At 42.7% G+C, this 18,201-nt stretch overlaps 1 protein-coding gene across 1 annotated transcript in view; it reads left to right on the plus strand.

The window, feature by feature from the left end:
- The window catches only part of BARX2 (BARX homeobox 2), a 77,617-nt gene that overhangs the window by 27,225 nt on the left and 32,191 nt on the right, over positions 1-18,201 (plus strand). The window lies entirely within an intron of this gene.

The following is an 18,201-nucleotide window of genomic DNA, read 5'->3' on the forward strand; positions in this document are numbered from 1 at the left end:
TAATATGACTTTGCATTTAAAGATAAATAAAAATTGTTTTGGTAATACGCATGATGGAATGGAAAGCTCAGACACACCCTTTAGGCTCTCGGGAGAACACAACAGAAACAGTGACTTTGGAAAGACAACAGAGGTTGGTCTTCAGTCTAATGCTCTCCCAGCTGAGCTATTTTGGTGGCTTCTGGTGAGGATGTGGAGAAAGGGAATCCCACTGTTGGTGGGAATGCAGATTGGTGCAGTCACTGTGGAAAGCAGTATGGAGATACTGCAAAAAATTAGAAATGGAACTGCCTTTTGACCCAGCTATCCCACTTCTGGTGATATATCCGAAGAAACCCAAAACACTAATTTGAAAGAACAAAAGCACTGTTACGTTCTCTGCAGTGTTATTTATAATCATCAAGATATGGAAGCAGCCTAAGTGTCCGTAAGTAGATGAGTGGATAAAACTACAGTGGTACATTCACACAAGGGAATACTATTTGGTCGTCAAAGAGAAAAAATTTACCCCTTGTGACAGCATGAAGGGACCTGGAGAACATTATGCTAAGTGAAATAAGCCAGTCAGAGAAAGACAAGTGCCATATGATTATACTCACATGTGGAATCTGATGAACAAACTCAACTAACAAGCAAAATAGAGACAGGCTCACAGACGGAGAGCAGGAGGACAGCTATGGGAGGGGGTTAGGGGGTGGAGAGATTGAGCAAAAAGGAAAAAAGACTCACGGACATGGACAGCAGTGTGGTGTTTGCAGGTGGGGGAGGGGGACATAAAGGGGGATAAATGGTAAGGGAAAAACACAAGAATAAAAAGACAACAGGCTAAAAGTATAGAAAACTATTTTCACATCTCATGCTAGCCTGCAGTTGTCTCCCATGACGTTGTCCTCCCTAACCTGTCTTACATGTATTGTCTTCATACCTCTGTCACGGTGTTCCCTCTGCCTACAATGCTTGCATTCCTTCCTTCTGCCCCGAAATCTCTGCGCTATTCAGAGTGCATCTCATTGTCATCTCCTTTCCCCTACATTCCTGGCAGAAGTTCTCACTCCCTCAACTGAATTTCTAGAGCACTTATATACTTATCTGTCTCTTTACTAGAGTATGGACTCCTCAACAAAAGGGTTTCTTTTTATTTGTAACAGAGAATAACATAGTGACTCACATAGGCTAATTCCTAAATAAATACTTAAAAAAAAAATAAATGGAGCCCTGGCTGGTGTGGCTCAGTTGGTTGGAGTGTCATCCCAGAACTGAAAGGTTGCAGGTTCGATTCCCAGTTAGGGCATATGCCTAGGTTGCAGGTTCCGTCCCCTGTCCTGACACATATGGGAGGCAACCAGTCGATGCTTATCTCTTGCATCGATGTTTCTCTCTTTCCCTTCCTCTCTCTAAGTAATGAAAAAATGTCCCTGGGTGGGGACATTTAAAATAAAATAAAATAAAAAATAAATGGATGGGATAAAACCATGATAATCACGCATGCACCTAATATCCCTTGTGCCATTATTTTTTTCCAGCTTTATTGAAGGATAATTGACAAATAAAATTACAAGATATTTAAAGTGTACAATGCAATGATGTCATATATGTATACACTGTAAAAGGATTTTCCCCATCAAGTTAATTAACACACCCATGTGAGAACAAGCTCAGAGCGAATTTCAATTACACAATCCAGTGTTATCAACTATAGTCACTATGTTTTCCATTAGATCTTCATACCTTATTCATCTCATAGCTGAAAGTTGCTACCCTTTTACTAACTTCTCCATATTTGCCCCCTCCCTCTAACCCCTGGCAACCACTTTTCTACTGTCTGTTTCTATTAGTTCTACTTATTATATATATATTTTTAGATTCCACATTTAAATGATACCATACAGTATTTGTCTTTCTCTGTTTTTGTGCCCATTAGTTTAAACAACCATTTAAGGAGCACTTCATTAATAAAAATCACAAAAAATTCATTTAATTCTCACAGTAATCCTATGGCATTGTTATTATTTTTGCCCCATTTCACAGTTTAGAAAAACAGGGCTCAAAGACATTAAATAATTCCCCCAGGACTGTCCAACTTGTTAGTGGCAGAGTCTGAACTGAAATTCAGGTCTGACTCAAAACCTCACATTTATGCCCGTACTCCCGAGCTATCTCGTCCCTCAGGGATCCTACCTGGAGACACGAGGTGAAGAAAGAACAGTCCCTGCTGCTCAGGAGCTGTCAGGCTGAGGGGCGGTGACCGGTATGGAAGCTGCAGTGGCCCGGCAGTGAGGGGCTGCTAGAGGGACCGTGCCTGCCATAAAAGCCCTGTGGGAACGCAGGAAAGGGGACACCGGGAAGGGCACCTCACAGCCCTCAGTGGGCTGCATCTGAGAGGGGACTGTGAAGAGAGAGGACACGTGGCTTTTGTCTGTGCTGGGTTAGCCAGCCGCAACGGAGGCGGAACCCCTGATTGTTCCTTCTTAAGGCCTTAGTTCAGGTTTGCCTGCATTTCATCGTAAACAAAGGCACTTACCCTCAGTTTTTGGATTTTTATGGCTTCTGAGGTAATAGGCAGTCTGTAAAATGTGTACAATAGACGATGAAGAAGAAGAGGAAGAGGAAGAAGGAGGAGGAGGAGAAGGGGGGAAGGGGAAGAGGAAGAGGAAGAAGAAGAAGAAGAGGAAGAGGAAGAGGAAGAAGAGGAAGAAGGAGAAGAAGAGGAAGAAGACGACGACGACAGAGGTACCTTTGACTCATAAAGCATATAAAGTCACCTACACAAAATCTTCATTTCACACCCTGGAGCCACACATTCTACATCTAATTTTCCAGGCAAAGGCCCCTCCAATATTTGAAGACAGTTTCTTTTCCTACTGCTAAGTCACATCAGACCAAACTTCCCCCTTCTTCATTTAACACAGTTGATGAACCTACCTGGAGCATCTATTTTGTGTATAATGCTATTTGTTAGGGATACACAGAGAAAGAAGGCACAATTTTTACCCGCCCCCGCCCCCCAGAACTCATAGGTTGGCTCTGTGAGCACTTCACGAGGTAACATTGTTTTTAATTGCCCTGTTCTCATTGCCCTCTCCTGAAGACTCAAGTGTCATGGAAAGGAGGATTTTAGCAATTGGACCCAACACTCAACGCACAGTCTGTGTTTGGTACTTCGATTCATGACGCCTTGGCGTGGGTTGGCTCTCTTTGAACTATGATCAGTTCAAATCCCACCTTCCCACCATCCCCACTCTGTGAACAGCTTTAAAACAGATGTTTTCCATGTTATTTATTTCATTTATTCATTCAGTAAACTTTGAGTCTCTGCTCAATATTCAGCACTCTACCAGATGCTATTTCTAAGACGCCGTTCTGGACTAAGAAGGAGTCTTGGAGACAAACTCAGTCTGGTGGGAAAGACACGAATAAGCAGAAGTTACCAATAAGTGTGATAAACGCGGCGGTAGGAATGTATGCAAGATGCAATCCAGGCACGGAGGAAGGGACTCTCTCTTGGAATGGACGGGGGTTGCTGGAGAGGGTCAAAGAAGAACTCCTGGAGGATTTGGTACTGCCTTTAAAGCTTGGAGTTCACAAATAAAACTGAAACATGGGAAGAAGGAGAACCAGGCAGACAGATCAACTTTTATGAGTGTCGGGGGTGGGGAGGGGAGGAATGTGACTAGGACAGTAGGCCCCGTGATGAGAGAGGAAGGCAGGTGGGCAGGGCTTTGCATGCCACACTGCAGGATTGGGTTTTGTCCTGAAAGCCATCAAAGGGTATTCAGTAGTCCCCCTTATCCACAGGGATACGTTCTAAGGCCCCAAGTGGATGCCTGAAACCACACATACTACTGAACCTTGTATATGTTTTTTCTTATACATACCTACTTATGATAAACTTAGTTGATAAATTAGGCACAGTAAGAGATTAACAACAACTAATAGAGTGGAACAATTCCATCAATATACAGTTGACCCTTGGACAACATGGGCTTGAACTGTGTGGGTCCACTGATAAGCAGATTTTCTTCAAAAAAACATACAGTCGGCCTTCCTGAGGTTTCCCGAGATTTCACATCCATATCCCAAGGCTTCACATCCATCGATCCAACTAACCGCAGATCGAAACTGTAGTTTTGATCCATGGTGGAGTGTCCAAGGATGCGGAGGGCCGCTGTATACTTTGTTCTACACTACTTAAATAATGGACTTGAGCACCAGTGGATTTTGGTAACCACCAGGGTCCTAGGAACAATTCCCCATGGATACCTAGGGACGACTGAGTTTTGAGGGAGTCAAAAGTTATGCGTGGATTTTTGACTGTGCAGTGGTTGGCACCCTTAACTTCACATTGCTCAAGGATCAGCTGTACTGTATTAAAATTATGTGAGTGTGTGTCTCCCTCTCAGCAAACCAGCATGAATTTCTTTTTTTCTTCTTCAAAATTTCATGGATAGAGGATTTGTTCTTATTGCAGCAACCTCAGCATATGATGTCTTTTCTTTCCTTCTTAGGTCAAGAGCTTTTTAAAACAGATTTTGTTTATTTATTTATTTTTAGAGAGAAGGGAGGGGAAGGAGAAAGAGAGGGAGAGAAACCTCAGGCGGTTGCCTCTCATATGTGCCCCCAACTGGGGGCCGTGCCCTGCAACCCAGGGGCATGTGCCTTGACCAGAAATCGAACCAGCAACCTTTTGCTTTGCAGGATGATGCTCAACCAACTGAGCCATGCTGGGCAGGGCTTAAGTCAAGAACTTTTACTTTTCACTTAAACACTTTCTGGCTTCTCTTTGGCATATCTGAATTGCTAGCTTCACTACTCCTGTGCTTTGGGGCCATAAAACAAGGGTGGCTTGAACCCAAGCACTATGATACTGCGAGTGTTGATCTGATAACCTATAACTAAGAGGGAGACTTAGTGACGAGTGGGCAGGGACCATGTATAGCATGGAGATGCTGGACAAAGTTGATTCACATCTCTGGTGGGATGGAGTGGAATAGCATGAGACTTCACCATGCTACCTAAAACAGCATGAGATTTAAAACTTAGGAATTTTTTATTTTTGCAATTTCCAATTTAGTATTATCAGACCGTGGTTCACTGTGGGTAACTGAAACCACAGAAGGTGCACCCATGGAATAAGGAGGACTATTGTATTTACAGTGTGTTGGCTTGGCCCATTCCGGGCTTTAAAAATCCTCTTTTACGTCATGCAACGTATTACTTTTTTGTGACCTAAGAGGATTTGATAAGAATACCTTTTCTAGTTTCTAGATAAATTTTAGATACAATTTTTGAAAAAGGAATAATAAGACAAGGACTGAGGTCTCTAACATGTCCTGAAAGGTAACCATTCAACAGCACTGAATGCAGATGGTCTTATGAAGCCTACCTCACTCACCCTGCCTGACCTGGCCGTTGCCTCTCTCTCTGAACTCTTGCTGTGCTTCCTTCACATCCACTTTGCAGGTCTTGGAACATATTACGCCTTTCCCTGTTGCTGGCCCTTTGCATATGCTGTCCTACTACTGGGAAAACTCTTTCAATGGTTGTTTCCTCTCAACCTTCAGATTTCTTCTACAAAGGTCTCCTCTTCAGGGACTCTGTACTTCAGCCTTCTCACCCTACCCCCAAACCTCAACCTGTCTTTCAGAGTACTCACCACAAGCTGTGATTATGTATTTGCTTACTTGTTTATTGTATTATTTGTCTGTTATATTATTTACCTTCTCCTCTCTCTCAATTGTAAGCTCTCTGAGAGGACAGACCGTGCTGCTGTTGTCTACCACAGGTGCTATTAAGTAAGAAGGTTTCTATATAAATATCCATTAAATACGGTGGAATATGAACCCTAAGAGATGGGCAATGATCTTTATGCTTTCAGGGTAATTGAAGGGGTGTCTAATCAGTATCCAGAGTTCAGAATGATGGCTACATTATCGACAAGCCTGCATTATAACAAGATTCTTTCCAAGTGCATTCATGGACAGGCTTGAAACAGCTCTGTAGTACAGCACTGAGGATCGGGAGGAGGCTCATGTAAGGCCAAGTTCAGAGGAAATGGATCTATTCACTTAGAGACAGGAAGACTCTAAGCTTCATTATGGTCCATAAACATGTCAATGAGCAAATCAGCAAATCAAGAAGAATTTGGTGACTTGGAGCCTGTCCTTGGTTATGAGTTACGCGTCAGCCCTGGCTGCACCGCAGACTCACCAGGCCCTGCCACAGGCCTGTCACATGAGGACCTCAGGGGCCAGGGCCTGGGAATTCGTCTATCGTAAGGGCTCCCAAGGTTATTTTATTTCATTTTATTTTATTTTATTTTATTTTATTTTATTTTATTTTATTCTTCACCTGAAGATATACTTATTGATTTTAGAGAGTGAGACAGAGGCATCAGTGTGAGAGAGAAACACCAATCAGTTGCCTCCCATATGTGCCCTGGCCTGGGACCAAATCCACAACCTTCTGCTGCGTGGGATGATGCTCCAACCACCTGAGCCACCTGGCCAGGATCATTTTAATTTACAACTGGGATTGAGACTCATAGGGATGAAGTATCTGTGGAAGATAATCAGATATAAAGCAGAATATTTGTCCTTAAGATCCTTGATTAGAGCTTGAAATTTAATTATGAAGACTTAAGGTATGATACAAGGTATGCCACATAAGTAGCATATAAAATATGTGTAGACAAGGTTGGAATAGGGAGATGTTTTCATGCTTGGGGTAGTTAGGAACTATTAATTGAGCGCCAATTCTGTGCCCAGCCCTGAAGGAGAGTTAGAGGACAAAACAAGAAACTTACTTTAGAGAGAGGGAAACAACATGACAAGCTTGAAAAAAAACCCCAGTTATTTGTTGTTAAACTATGATTGGAAATTTAAGTGCACTAAGAGTTTGAAGATGTATCCTTATGTATATTTGGGAAAGGTTCCTAGTTGCAGGTAGAATTTAAATTTTGCCTTAAAGAATTAATTTTATAATTTCAAAGGCAAACAGGGAGGACATCATGCTAAGCACTTTACATGGATTATCTCATTTAGTTCTCTCACTATACTTATGTATAAGCTATGTGTTATTTTTATCTCTGCTTGGCAGGTGGCAAAACCAAGGCTTCCTGAGGTTAAAGAAATTTGTCAAAAGCTGCATAAGTTATTAAATGGTGGAGTTGAACTCAAAATCAGGGCTGTGTGGCTCTTGGGCTGGGCTTGTAACCACCATCGGTAGAACCAATGTGAGCAAAGGAGGGAGACCGGAGGGGGCCAAAGTGTATTTCTTGCACATCGAGCAAGTAGCAGGTTAGGTTGAGTAGATACTTGATTGGAAAAGTGAATTGGGGCCTGGTTCAATTTCTCAGGGGTTTTGATTGCCATTTTGTGGAATTTAACTCTACCTTCTAGATACTGAGGAGTCCTCGAAGCTTTTGGAGGCAGGGAGTACAAGGAAAGTATTTTTTTAGGAAGACCGTAGAGTCTGAAAACATGGAGATCAGTTAAAAAGATGTCTCAGCAGTCAATGCATGAAGGCTGAAGAGCTGAACAAGGTCAGTGATAGCGGAACAGGAAAAGACGGGACAGGTGTAGGCACTGTGGAGGAGAAGGACGGTACTTCGTGTCCAGTGAGAGCAGGGAGTGTGGGAATGGGCAGTGTCTACCTCAGGGGTATTTTGGTTTGATAGTAGTTTGAATTTCCTTACATCACAGTAATGTAGGGAGACTTAGGAGTTGAGAAGGTGTATTCTTCTTTTAGGGAAAAGACAATTGGTGCCCTGACCGGGAAGCTGAGTTGGTTGGAGTGTCATCCTGTGTACACACACACACACACACACACACACACACACACACACACAGACACACACACACACGCTGTGGTTTCGATTCCCGGTCAGGACACATAGCTAGTTTGTGGGTTTGATCCCTGGTTGGGGAGCCTACGGAGGGCAGCCAACCAACATTTTTCTCTCTCACATCATTGTTTCTCTCTAAAATGAATGAACACATCCTCAGGTGAGGATTTTTTAAAAATTAAAAAGAAAAAGGCCATTGGTGATTTTTCTGAAATTAAGTTGTAAGTTAGATCGAGGCTTGTAAAGATTCTATGACCTTTGATTCAGTTCAGTTCTGGGTATTATTTAATTTAGGCCCTGTGACTAAGCCATTTTATATGGCTTATCTAAGTGCTTCTGAGAGAAAGGAATTACACAAGTATAATCTTTGATTCTAATGTAGTATTCTGGTAGTGATACTCGTATTTCTTAGCATACCAGTAAACCTTACTTCTCATTTCTCTGCTTCCTTTTCTGAAGTATTAATTATAGCTATTAGCTTGGATTCAGATCTTCCCTTAACAACTGGGCTCTTTCTCTACTGAAGACCCTCTCTAAGTCTTAGATGGGAAATGTCCACACATTCTTTCCTGGGCTTCAGTCTGCTGTGTTGATACCTGTGTCCTGTAGTCCTGCAGGAGCCTCTCACGGGGATGGCAGCGGTGGGTAGAGGCAGGGAGTGAACGAGCATCTGCTTGTAACTCCACTGTGCTTATTGTCACGGGCTAGCTCAAAAGAGACTTGGTGCCTGATTACAGGTACCCTAGGTGTGTGAAAACACTGCTTGAACTAGGTGGGAGAAATTTGAATGCATCGTTGGTAATGATTTTCACGATGGGTAAAGACTTTAGGCCAAAAATAGAGTGAACAAAAGAGCTGTCGATGCAGTTCCCAAATAATGAGGTGGCAATGAATGAATGGGCTTATTGTTTTTTTTCCGGCTTCGGGGCATTAAGCATTTCATTGTAAGGCATGATAAGCAGGACAATATTGGCATCTGTACCTTTATTTAACACTGTAATTTTAATTTAATATTAAATCTGTTATTTTGTAATTTAAAAATTACATGATTTCCTCCTCCCCTCCCCACTATAAAACTCATGAGCAAGAGTGGTTTTGGTGCCTTGTAACTTTTTCAGTTCACTCCCTGTGATAGGCCCCATAACTGGGCTCTTAATAAAGGTTTAATGGTGTTAATGATGATAATGACAAGTTTTAAGTGTGCTAGCATTGTCTAACAAGGCCGACTCTGGTGCTTTTTGTGACTTCGTTGTGTGGGACCAGGTTGACCATTTGTTCTCCTCAGGGCCTCTTTCCCCTTTGAGGCAAAAAAGCATCAGAAAAAGCCTTTCCCTCCCTCCCTCCCTCCCTCCCTCCCTCCCTCTTTCCCTCCTTCCCTCCCTCCCTCCCTAGCAAAACCTGCAGAATGTCATGGGAAACGCTCTCTCAGAACTATTCCAGGCAGCAAACGTTCCTTCCTACAGCTGTGCATAGATTTCAGATAAGCAATAGTGGCCGCTCTGCCGAGCCCATTTGTTGTAACTTGTATATGAAATGCATCTCCTGTCATCTTCAGCATATCTTCTTCCTCCTCCAGAAAGACCAGATGCTTGCAAAGCATTTCCCAGATCACAGAGCCCTGGGGTCAGAAATGTTTTGGCTCGCTCTTAAAATTAAATTGTTAGAGTTGTAAGCTGATGAGTGAACATATTCTTCATTGCACAAGATAGGTAGACAAGGCATTTATCAAGGCTTGGTTTAATGAACTCCTCTTTCCTCATCCCAACTTTCCTTTGCACCCCTCCTCCTGAAAACCGAGATGCCAGTGTGCCATTTGAAGTTCTTTCTCAAGCCATAGATGACCCTAGATGTTTTTGAAGTGAAGTCCCACTAATTTCCATAAATCCTCCCATGACACTTGTCTTGAGACCGGTTATTATGGGGTCCGATGTTACCTGGGCTTTCAGCTCCCATCTTAGGCGTCTCAGAGTCCCTGCCCAGAAAGACCCATGCATTTATCCAGTTTCAGAGATGTGGACTTTTGTAGAACCTCCAGCCCCTTGTTTTATCATTGGCTTTTCTGGGTAGGGTTGCCTTAGATGAGTTGGCTGTTCTCCATGTGGGCGCTTAAAGTGCAAGGCCTACCATTTGGTCTGCAGGTGAGCCCAGGGCCAGGGGCTGGTTTGGAAGATGAGGCCAAATGTTTTTTTAAATATTAATACTGTGATTTTGTGGGTTCTGCCACTTCACCTCTGCGTTTGGGAATCGTGCCGGCGGTGTCTGCGCCCTAGATTGTTTACCCAGCCTTGACAGATGGGTGACTCTCAGTGATTGTTGTGGAGAGAGCAGGGTGTGGTTAGGGGTGGAGGTGGGAATGATGGTTAAGAAATATGAGCAAACGTTGGTGTGTGGAGAAGTAGAAGGACCAGTGCTGGGGATGGAGCAGTTTGGTGGACAGCCTCCTGCAGAAACTTTTTCAGAAATTACTCAGAAAAAATACATTGGCTGTGTTTCTGATTGATTTTCTTGGTCTATAGTGCCCAAAGAATTGTGAATTGGTAATTGTGAATAATAATTGCATAGGTCCTTGGTAATTAAGATAAATAAGACGGGTTCCAGTCAGGATGGCCGCGTAGGTAAACACGGTACTCCAGTCCTCCCGCAACCACACCATAATTACAATTAAACTACAGAACAACCGTCATTCAGAACTGCCTGCGATCTGGCTGAGTGGATGTCCTACAGCTAAGGATGTAAAGAAAAAGCCACATAGAGACTGGTAGAAGGGGCAGGATTTGGAACAGGCAGGTCCCACACCAACGTGTGGCAGATAAAAGTTGTGAGGGATATCTCAGCTGTGGATGTCCCCTTCTGAGGAATGAGGGGTGTCGGTTTCATACCAGGCCCCCCAGCCCAAGGTTCCAGTGCCAGAAAGAAAAGTCCCCATAACTTCGGGCTGTAAAAACCAGTAGGGATTGTAGCTGAATGAGACAGAGGCTTCTGGAGTCCAAGGCATTCTTCTTAAATGGCCCATGCATGGACTTACTCAGACTCACTCCCTCTGAGTTCCAGCATTGGGGCAGCAGCTTGAAAAGCACCAGGAACATACAGCGAGGAATTGAATTGTCTGGTATCAGGGTGAGAGCTGGAGGGCCAGCTTTCTCCCAGACAGAACAGGAAGGGGGTGCCATATATGAGGCTCCATCAGCCTGGCTCACACTCTTAGCCCTGCTCTGGTGATTCTCTGAGGCCTGCCCCACTGAACATGTGGGCCCACTAAGCCATTTCCAGTGGCTCTTCCATGCAAGCAGCCTTTCTTCGCTCATGCTTCAGGCTTTTCTAAAATCCCTCAAACAAGCAGCATCTGGCCTTGATTTGCCCCATACCTCTTGCTAAGTGTACCCTCGGCCCAGCAATCGCGGCAGCCAGCCCTTGTTCACAGCTTGGCCTCTCCTGGCACCTCCAAGCCCAGCACAATTAGCAGCCACCCGCAGATCACTTTGTAGCTCATGCTGGGTCATCCCGGGCAAGGCACAGGCAGCAGCTGATCTTGGCCTGTACCTCCCAGGAGGCCGCAGAGCCAGCACATCCAGTAGACAGATTCAGACCACACTGAAGCACCAAACAAACACTTCCACAAAGTGACACAATTAAAGTGTGAACTAAGTAGGCACCAGAGCCCTGCTGAGGTAGGCACTGTTTCATGGGGTTGGTCCCTGCATGGCTGATCCTCCATAGTGATCACAGCGAGTCCTCAAAGCCAACTGTCCTGGGGGTAAATCCCTCCCACTGAGCTGCCAACAGCAATCAAAGCTCATCTACAACAGAAGGGTGTGCCTATCCCACATAGGGGGCACACCTGGAGCGCCCTGTTTGGGTGATGAGGATGCTGTGCCACTGGATGCTACAGGACATCTACTACATTAAGCCACTCTATCAAGCCTGGGAGATGTAGCAGCTCTACCTAACACACAGAAACAAACACAAGAAGGCTGCCAAATTGAGGAGACAAGGAAACATTTCCCAAATGAAAGAACAGATCAAAACTCCAGAAACAGAACTAAACAAAATGGAGATAAACAATCTACCAGCTACAGAGTTCAGAACACTGGTTATAAGGATGCTCAGTGAACTTAGGGAAAGAGTAGATGAACTTTCTGAGGACTTCAATGAAGAGACAGGAAACATAAAAATGGATATAAAAAATACACAAAGAATCAGTCAGGAATGAAGAATACATTAACTGAAATGAAGAATACACTACAGGGGATTACCAGTAGAGTAGAGGAAGCAGAGGATCGAATTAGAGATTTGGAAGATAAGGAAGGAGAAAACACCCAATCAGGACAGCAAAAAGAAAAAGGAATCCAAGAAATGAGGACAGTATAAGGAGCCTCTGGGACTACTTCAAGTATACCAACATTCACATCATGGGGGTGCCAGAAGAAGAGAAGAGAGCAAGAAATTGAAAAACTATGTGAAAAAATAATGACGAAAGCTTCCTTGACCTGGTGAAAGAAATACAAGTTCAGGACGTGCAGAGAGTCCAAAACAAGATGAAGCCAAAGAGGTCCACACCAAAACACATCATAATTAAAATGCCAAAGGTTAAAGACAAAGAGAGGATTTTAAAAGCAGCAAGAGAAAAGTGGTTAGTTATCTTCAAGGGAGCTCCCATAAGACTGTCAGGAGATTTCTCAACAGAAACTGTGCAGGTCAGAAGAGATTGGCACAAATTACTTAAAGTGATGAAAAGCAAAGACCTGCAACCAAGATTACTCTAACCAGCAAAACTATCATTTAGGATCGAAGGAGAGATAAAGAGCTTCCCAGACAAGAAAAAGCTAGAGTTCATTACCACCAAACAAGTATTACAAGAAATGTTAAGAAAAACAAACTCAATCATAATAATAAAATGGCAATAAATACATACCTATCAACTACTACTTTAAATAATGAAATCTTGCTATCTGCAACAATATGGATGGACCTATTGTGCTGAGTGAGGTAATTCAGACAGAGGAAGACAAATGCCATAAGATTTCCCTTGTGTGTGGACTCTGAAAAACAAAATAAACAGACGAGCAGAACAAAAACAGGCCCACAGATACAGAGAAAGAACACTTTGATGGTTGCCAGGTGGGAGGGGGGTTAGAGAGGTGGGTGAAGGAGGTGAAGGGATTAAGAAGCACAAATTGGTAGTTTCAGAATAGTCACGGGGATGTAAAGTAAGCATGGGAAATACAGTCAATAATATTGTAATAACTATGTATGGTGTCAGGTAGGTACTAGGTTTATTGGGGTGATCACTTAGTAAGTTATACAATGTCTAATCACTGGGTTGTATGCCTGAAACTAATATAATACTGTGTGTCAACTGTAATTAAAAAGTAAAAATTATTTAAAGCCAAAAAAATAGTAATAAGAAACTGTAGAGTACATCAATTATACTTGGAGTTGATATGTTGGGGCTGATTATTTCCCCCTTGAACTCTGACCAGGGAGAAGCCCTAATCAGTAAGTGAGTAAGTTAACCGGGTGTCTCCTCTAATTCATATTTGATTACTACCTTAGAAAAATAACAGCCTGACCCTAATAACTTCATTCATTATAGGCCTAAAAATGTAAAACACCAATTGTTGTTCTTCCTCTCCTTTCTGAATGGATGGTTTCCACTGAGAATTTGGTATGGTATAACTTGGTGGCTGTTGAGGCTATTTTTGGAAGCTTTTGGGCTGTCCTAGGAGTACATTTATTATTCAGTGTCTTTATTGGTATTTAAAAGGACATTCGAACACTGCTGCCTTCTGCCAGTCCTTTGCTGAGTTGTGAGGTAATAATGTGGACAGAGCCAGACCAGAGAGGGACGCTGCGGTGCCCCGAAGCTGTCTCAGCTCTGTGCCCCAGGGCGTGGGCGGTGCTGCTCCTGGAACAGCCTCACCCGACCCCCTCACACGCGTGATGAGAGGCCAGGTGGGAACTGGCCTGAAAGGACCCGAGTGGGCAGCAGCATGCGGAGCCTGCGGGCTGGGCTGGGGGAAGAGAGCCCTGGCCAGATTGGGGAGCCCAAGCTGCTGGGGCAAAGGGCATGCTTAAGTTCTTCTGTTTTGGGACGTAAAAGTTCCTCTTGTCAAAAAACCTCTTTTTTGTGCTGAATCTGAATAGCAGAGATGAATACATACTGCGGTTGTCAGAGGGGTGTGGGCCTATGGCAGAATCACTTTGAGTCTCTGCTGGGAGTTGTACTTGGCTTGGGGGTTGGGTTCTGTAGGGTTGACGGTAAGAAGGGAGGTGTTTTGGGAAGGACTGCACGGGTCTGGGGATCTCCTGTCAGATTATAATAACACTACCTTTCTATAGCCCTCTTCAGTTTATGATAGTACGTGTAAAGTGAAATACATCCAGTAATACATTGACGTTTTCATAATTTCCCATTTTCTAATTAAATTTCAAAACCTTGTTCTGATATCCATCTCATTCAGTAGGCAACAGATCCTAAAATTTTAAAATAAATACTTATTTTAAAAATATGTGCTTTGAAGTAATCTTGGTGACATTCTACACTTCTATTTATTGACCTTATTATTATTTTTTTTATGTTGATAGAATAACAATCTTTGAGCCTATAACCCTGAGCTCAGAATCTCCTGAGGAGTATTTGTTTTTGCAATTATTTTTCTTTTTTAAAAGATTTTATTTATTTATTTTTAGAGAGAGAGGAAGGGAGGGAGAAACAGAGGAAGAGAAACATCAATGCGTGGTTGCCTCTCGCGTGCCCCCTACCAGGGGCTTGGCCACAACCCAGGCATGTGCCCTGACTGGGAATTGAACTGGTGACCCTGTGGTTCACAGGCTGACACTCAGTCCACTGAGCCACACCAGCCAGGGCTGCAGTTATTTCTCTACAGCACTTACTAACGTGTTACCATCTGGGGAAATAAATTTGACTAATTAAGAGAAACTCAAAGCAATATTGGTATATATCCCTAGGAATAATGGCTGCAAGTTCTATTAAATGCCGCTTTACTTCTCACATGGCCGGTGGAGAAATGGCTCATGGAAAATGAGAAAACACCTGGACATCTGGCTACAAATCTAAGTTTTTGCCCATGTGTGTGGCTTGGCTCAGTTCTTTGGTCTTGGTAATATGGTCATTATTTCTGTGTGAGAGGTATTTCTGAATGTCGTATGTTGTTTCAACCCAAGCTGTTCCCCAGGAAACACAACTATTTGTTCTCTCCTTGCCTGGGTTAGAACTGCAGTGCCATCGTCCTTCCAGGCTCAGCAGAGCCTCTCCCTCATCTTTCAGAATGTGAACTTCATTGGTGTTTCTGTATGTGGGAATATACATACATTTCTGGGTGTTTATATTTGTATACATTTAAATTTTCTACATTGAAACACTTTGCTTCCTATTGGAAAAAGTTAATGTGATTTAAGAAGAAACAGATATCCTTTACCTGCCTTTTTCTTTTGGGAATCGGATGCTGTGTCATGAATATTATGGGGGCACTGAGATACGTATTAACTCTTCTTACGCAATACGGGCCAATACAAGTACACAACTCCCCAGCACACCCTGGAAGAAGCAGGAGGTTCCAATGAGGCATGAATGTACCTCGACTGTCTGGAACATTAGAATGTCAAAAAAGAAAGACGCTGGTGATTGTGTTTTAACATTTTGGAAGGCTAGACGATCTCAGTAAAAGAGCATGGCCACGAGTCAAACAGATTTCTGCTCAGATCCCAGATACATGCCCTAGTTATCCCATAACTTTTTGTGAGGAGCAAGAGAGATGTGTGTATGTGTGCACGCATGTGCAAAGTCTAGCCCATGGTGGTGCTCAAAGGTTTCCTTCCTTTGTCCCCTCTACCTATCCATTGCCTTGAGATTATGGGTGGAATTTAAGAGACATGAGATTGATTTAGTGGCTTGTTGAGCCTCTTTTCTTTTGGAGAGATGGACGCTTCCTAAGGCCCTTACAACAGGGCGAGTTGTTGTTATTATTATTATTTTAATGAACAAATCAATGTCAATGTTGCAGGCCAAGTTGTAGCAGAATCAAAAATTTACCCTTACTTCCCTCTTTCCTCTATTTCTAAACATGTATTAGCCTGATTTAGGAGAAATTTCCAAGCAGAAGTCTTTCAGATTGGCTGGTAATATATCAGATAATTAGCTGTTCATCTCTGATTCACTCAAATTTCCTAAAAAATAAATCCCATGAGTACAGCCATTATGGAAAACAGTATGGAGATCCCTCAAAAATTAAAAATATAACTACCATGAAATCCATTAACCTCACCCCTGAAGACTGGAGCTCTGGTCCTAGGTCAGACTTTGACTTACTGTGTGACTTTAATTCCCTCTGCCTCACCCATCAAAGAAAAAAATAATCTGTGTTCTGTTATTCAATGTATCATTCGCTATAAATCACAAAGCCTCAAAGTCTTAATTTTGCAGGGTGAGGTTTATTCAAAGATAGTTTTTTGTCTTTAGTAGTTACGATCTGGATCATCTATGGAGATATGGGAGGAGTAAATAGTTTATCACTCCACTTCTTGTGAACTGAGAAGATTTACTAGGGCTAGAGAAGTTTGCGTGCATGTGTTAATACTCTTGTTCTTAGCACACTCCTTTAATTCAGCTACTAGATCTTCAGTTGATATCCTGTGCAAAGTATGCAAAGTATAAGGCAAGGACTTTACAACTGAGTTGAGAAATGTTGGAAAGACACACTGTCTCTTGTATGATAGTGTTCATAAAATCATTGCATCTTGATACCAAAAAGGGACCTTAAAAACCACCTAACTTCACCATTTACAGAAGAGGAAAATTTAAACAGAGACTTCCTTGTGGACTGAAAGCTAAACAAACGTTTTTGTTTTTTTTTTATCCTCACCCGAGGACGTTTTTTCATTGCTTTTAGAGAGAGGGGGAAGAGAGAAACATCAATATGCGAGAGAAACATCGATGGGTTGCCTTCTCGTATGTGCCTGGACTGGAGATTGAACCTGCAACATGGGTATGTGCTCTGACCAGGTTTCAAACCCTTGACCTTTTGGTCTATGGGACAATGCTCCAAGCAACTGAACCACACCAGCCAGGGCAAAGCTAAGCAGACTTAATGGCATTAAAGGTAGAGTGGATCTTAAAGACAGGATTTGGCTCAGTGCAGGGAAGGGGAAGGCCTTCTTACTGTAGGCAGCAACTGTCTTTGGTCATGGCTGACCACTTGGGTACCATGTTCCATATAACTCATGCACAGCGAGTTGCAGAACCTTATTGCTGTTATTTCTACTATTATCCCTTATTACTCATATCCCTTATTACCTATAGAAGCAAGAATCAAACATGAATAAATATTGATGTGTACTCTATAGTTTTCCCAGTACAGTTTGGGAACACACTACTGCCATTTATTCTGAATGGCTTGAGCAAAAGAATAAGGGAGAAGAACTCTTTTATTCTATTTAACAGGATCCTTCCACCAAATACAGAGCTTCTCTTTTCTCCTCTCTTTGATGGAGCTGATTCCTCCAAAGTTTGAGCCCTTTTGGCAACATAGTTCTGTGTCCCCTGATTGCATTAGCTGCATAACCTTTAAGGAATGAGTTTTATCGGAAAATAAGGGGGCACCAGGAAGAGGAGATTTAACCATAGAAATCATATGACTTCATAACACCAAGACATCCTGATGAGCATGCCTGTGTTTGCTAATCATCGCAGCAAAGGGAAGTGTTTGACTATTGCCTGTGTTTCAGGGGCCTTACCAGACACTGGTTCATTTGCCAGTGTTCCGGTTGAGTGACCTGCCTTCCTGTTCCAGTAGAGAATGCTCCCTGCTGTCCCAACTCAGGGGGACCAGTTTCAGCACCAGAAATTCTTTAGGTAGTCTTCAGTAGAGCACAGATGCCTTTTTAAAAATCTGTTTTCTCTACTCCTGTGATTTTTGATTCACTTAAAAGTATTCTTTACATTTACTATTAGCCAAATTTGTATATGTTTATCTGTTCCTTTTTATTCTCTATTCATTTCTATTTGGAATCTCAGCTAAACTCATCCTTCAGAACCCAGTTTAAGTGACACTCTTTCAGCGGGATCCTGAGCACCTACACTTGGTTAAGTCCTCTTGCTGAAACTGCCTCTTTCTGAACTGCTATCCTGGTCAGACCATAAGTCAGGCAAGGATCCAGTCTGTCACCTGTATCCCCAGTTCCTGGCACAGTATCTACACTAGATATCCCATAATTTGTTAAATTGAATTGAATTTTCATTCTCTTTCATCCTAGTTTGATTCTAATTCTTTGCAATGAAAAGCAAGCTATAGAGAGTATTTTTCAGCCAGGAGAAAAAGGTCATTAAATTGGATTTAGAA

This window comes from Pteronotus mesoamericanus, unplaced genomic scaffold, assembly GCF_021234165.1.
Source record: "Pteronotus mesoamericanus isolate MK-2021 breed Mesoamerican mustached bat unplaced genomic scaffold, CSHL_Meso_final contig_53, whole genome shotgun sequence".
NCBI lineage: Eukaryota > Metazoa > Chordata > Mammalia > Chiroptera > Mormoopidae > Pteronotus > Pteronotus mesoamericanus.